Raw genomic sequence first — 4,857 nt, forward strand, 5'->3', positions numbered from 1 at the left:
AAACTAAGATAACCTGTTATACAATTAGTCATAAATACAGTCGAGTTTTTTGCCCATACGCATGAGTATTGTCTAAAACATGTATTCTTTATAGCAGCTAGACCCTGCCACCACTGTGCTTGGCTGAGTTCACAAATCTGTTTGTAACCTGTAGCTTCCCTGTCACTCCTCTGGCTCTCCTCTCCTGCTAAGCTCTGTTTCCTGGAAGTGTTTAAAACCTTCTGCCACTGCCATAGCTACTGCTGCTGCTGGAGCCACCATAGCCACCTTGATTTCGTGGTTTGGTAAAATATTGGCCTCCACCACCATAGGGCCCAGAGCTTCTGCCTCCAAAGTTTCCTCTCTTAATGGGTTCAAAATTTGAAGACTGACTGTTGTAATTGCCAAATTTGTTATAGCTTCCACCACCTCCATAATTGCTTCCATCATTACCAAATCCATTGTAGCCATCTCCACTGCCACCATATCCACCCCCACCATGGCTGCCACCAAAGCCACTTAGACCACTGAAGTTTCCTCCATGACCAAAACTGTCATTGCTACTGCAACTACCTCCTTGATCACCACCAAAATTTCCAGAACCACTTCGACCTCTTTGGCTAGATGAAGCACTGGCCATCTCCTGCTTGGACAGGGCTTTCCTCACTTCACAGTTGTGGCTGTTTACAGTGTGGTATTTTTGAATGACAACTGTATCCAGAAATCATGGTCATCAAAGGTCACAAAAGCAAAGCCCCTCTTTTTTCCCACTGCCTCAGTTGGTCATAATTTCAATCACTTCGATTTTTCCATTTTGCTCAAAATAATCTCGTAGGTGATGTACTTCAGTATCTTCTTTAATGCCACCAACAAAGATCTTCTTCACTGTTAAGTAGGTACCTGGTCTTTGAGAATTTTCTCTTGAGACAGCTCTCTTTGGTTCCACAACTCTTCCATCCACTTTGTGTGGCCTTGCATTCATGGCTGCATCCACCTCCTCCACAGTGGCATAAGTGACAAACCCGAAACCCCTGGAACACCTGGTGTTCGGGTCTCTCATTACCACGCAGTCTGTGAGTGTTCCCCATTGCTCAAAATGGCTCCTCAGACTCTCATCAGTTGTTTCAAAGCTCAGCCCTCTGATGAAGAGCTTCTGTAGCTGTTCGAGCTCCTTGGGAGACTCTGACTTAGACATGATGGCAGTTGGAAGAGAGACTGACGATGCTTCCACTGCAATGTCCACCAGCAGAAAGAGCATTCTATTTTTAAAATTAAAAAAAATTTTTTTTCATTAGTCCTGAGGATGGAATCCAGGGCTTGTACATGCAAAGCAAGCACTCTAGAACTGAGCTATACCCCAAGTTCATAGTTACAAACTTTTTTCTTTCATGCGGTACTATGAAAGATTAATCTTTTTCAATTCCTTTTATTCTTATATCCAGGGGACTAGGAAGTCCTGTTGATTCTATTACCCACTTTTATTTTGATCACCCTCTTTTGGAATATGGTCTTACTACATAGTTCAGGCTGGCCTTGAACTCACAATGTAGCCCTGGTTGACCTCAACTTCACAGAAATCCTGCCTTAGGCTCCTGGTACCACCACATACAGCTTTTTTTGGTCTCAGTCTCTCTCGCTCTCCATCTCTGTCTCTGTCTCTCTCATTTTTGAGATGGGGTTTCACTATGTACTCCTGAACTTATGCCAATTCTCCTGCCTCAGCCTCCCCAGTGCTGAGATTTCAGGCACAGGTCACCACACCTCACCTGATCTGTGTATATGCCTCCCCCAGACCCAAATGTTATTGTGTTTACCTACAGACTGTGTGGGAAGCTCAATAACTCCAGGCCTCCAATCCTATTGCAAGTGGGTTTCCAGGGTCCTGTGAAACTGCCACATCATGACTCTGTGCCACGTATCCCTTAATGGTCACCTGAGTGCCTCTGACCTGTAAAATTCTCTTGGTGCATCAGCGTCATTAGTGACGCGGACTTCCTCTTCCCCTACCTCTGCTGAGCTAAGCTCCTAATTCTTCTTACCCTGCCTATTTCCCATAAGTCTTCTTCTATGCCCTGGAGGTGGGACTTCCTGTCATAGCCCGGTTGCCTAGTTACTTGTGCCTTTTACCCGCCGCTGTCATTTCCCTATGCCTCCACTATATATACCCAGCACCTCCCCTGAGTAAAGGAGACTTGATCAGAATCCTGTCTTATCTCCATTTCTCGCATCTCCTGTCCTTTGTCCCCTTGTCAATTCCCCGCTCCTCTCCCAGGTCAGTCAACCTTCGTTGACTGACCCGCTGGCTTGGGACAAGGCTGTATAGGGTCAACTTCCCTAAATACTATGGGGCTAAGATATGCAATGACTTCTCTGCTGAGGCCTGTGTGAGTCCAGAGAAAATTCCTTCCTGGAATTGATTACAAAACATGTTGCTCTTTAACTATAACCTGAATCTGGGTATGCTGTTCCTTTCTCAAGAATGCTTTAGGGCCAGCCAGATAGCTCAGCAGACTAAAGCACCTGCTTAGGTTTGATCTCCGGCATGCTGTGCTGGCCCTGACCCTGGGGTGTGCTGAGACAGCGACCGAGACTGGGCATGGTGATGTGAGTCTATAATCCTAGCACCTGGGAGGCTGAAAACAGGATCATTATGAGTCTGATTTGTGTAGTGAGACCCTGTAGACCCTGTATTAACTACATTTTTTAAAAAAAGAATGCTTTGTTTCCTCTCTTACAAGCATGGTCTGCCTACTGCTTATCTAGCACATTCAGCCATAATCTCTACCAGTTTTTTCAATGTGAATGTGACCCATAAATACTAAGGTTCTAGCTGCCTCATGGCTTTTTGTTCCCTGTGTAAAACTGGGCATTCTAGATCCGAACTGCATCATCATTTTGTCTCTTGCTCTCTTTGCTGTGTGCTGTAACACCTGCAGGAAGTTGGGGACTCACTTCAGGGGACCCTGTTACTGATCCTCTGTTCTGACCCCTGTATGCTAGTGTTCTCACTAAGCTACTATCACTATCTCAGAGCAATGTTCTCTATTTTCATTATTCCACTCATGACATAATCACTCACTGAGATGGAAATGTTGAGTGCTATCATGCCATAACTAGCTAAAACTAAATGGCTTCTAAAACTCTTCAGTGACTTTTGCTCACATTAACAAAGCCGTACTTCTCCCTCTAATATCGTGCACCCCTCTCCTTTGACAACCCTCCTACCAAGGGCTTTCCATTCTGGGACTATTCAAAGGTCTTTCTCACCTCAGAACTGTTTGTGCTTGTTACCTCAAGACAAACCTCAATCTCAGAACTTTTGTTCTTTGGATTCTGTTACTGTAAGCTAAAGAAAACAGATTTTAGAGACAGAGGATGGCATACAGTGTGTGGGTTGTTTGAATATCTAAAATAATATTCCAAAGGGCCAACCAGATTGCTCAAAGGACTAAAGCGCCTGCTTAGGCAGAGTGCAGCCCTACCCCCAAGGTGCATTGAGACAGTGATTGCAGCTGGGAACAGTGGTACATGCCTGTGATCCCAGTGCTTGGGAGGCTGTAAACAGGCAGATCACTACGAGTCTGATCTATGTAGTGAGGCCCTGTAAACCCTGTGCTAAATACATTAATAAAATAAAAGAATATTTCATAATGAATGGAAGAGACATCTATCAGCCATATGTGAATGCCACAGATATAATCCTCATTTATATATGGACTCTGAAGATTCCATCCTTCCTGAAAAAATTCACAGGTAGATACTCCATAGTTGACTCAACATAAAAAAAGAAAAAACTTTGGCAGTAGGCATATGCAGTAGAAATCCTGATGGTGAACATGAAAATCAAATACAAATGTAGGTCTAAGTAATAACATATGTCTAAGAAGCACAGAAAATATTAATAATCTAAATTTTGACCTATTTTCTAAAAGAAGACACACATTTTTCATAAGAAATAATTCAGTTAATTATCATCCCTTATTACACTGCCATAAATAAGAGTGGCTACAGGAGAAATAAGAAATCTGGGTGTGGAGGCACAGGACTATAATCCCAGCATTTGGGAGGCTGAGGCAGGAGGATCATTGCAAGTTTGAGACCAGCCTGGGCTACACAGTGAGCTCAAGGCCAGCCTGAACTGCATAGTGAGATCCTGTCTCAAAAAGCCAAAAGGAGATTTCTGTCGCATTCCGGGAACCCCCAGACCCAGTCCAAGCCCAGGTCCGGTGAGTGTGTGGGAGAGCTTCCTGCTACCCTGCGCCGGTGGGACCAAATACCAGTCCCAGCGCAGGTGCAGTGTGGGCCAGACCCTCTCCCACCCCCTTGGGATGCCCCTCTCCACTCCACAGCACCTCCCCCAACCCACCCGCTGAGTAGGAATTTCTGCCGCGTTCCGGGAACCCCAGGACCCAGTCCTACCCCAGACCCCGTGAGTGTGTGGAAGAGCTTCCTCTCCCCCCTACTCCACCTTGCCCCGTCCAGGCACAGCTCAGGCCTGGCATACATGCCTGGGGTGTACCCTGCAGCTGCAATCCCTGCAGAGAGTGTAGAGGATAGAACCACCCAGCTAGTCCAGGAGCACAACATCTTGCCACAGGGGCAAAACAGGTTCACCCTCAAGTGCAGCAGGGGGAAGGAGCTGAGCACAGCAGCCAGACCCAAGCCAGGCACAACTGGATAAATCCAAACTTTGTAGAGCTACACCTGAACATCAGTACGTGTGAAGGTTATAACTACAACAAAGGTCAGAAGACAGTGCTATACAAAATGACAAGAAGGAACAAAATGCAACCTCAGAACCCAAGCCCACCCTAACAAAACCAGAGGACACTAACACAGAACAAATTGGGAATCACACAGCTGAAAGCAATGAATCAA

At 45.6% G+C, this 4,857-nt stretch overlaps 1 pseudogene; it reads right to left on the reverse strand.

Annotated features, from left to right (window-relative positions):
- Positions 1-211: 211 nt before the first annotated feature.
- On the reverse strand, positions 212-1,174 carry LOC101592187 (annotated as a pseudogene).
- Between the last annotated feature and the right edge of the window lie 3,683 nt (positions 1,175-4,857).

This window comes from Octodon degus, unplaced genomic scaffold, assembly GCF_000260255.1.
Source record: "Octodon degus isolate 3935 unplaced genomic scaffold, OctDeg1.0 scaffold00083, whole genome shotgun sequence".
Taxonomy (NCBI): Eukaryota; Metazoa; Chordata; class Mammalia; order Rodentia; family Octodontidae; genus Octodon; species Octodon degus.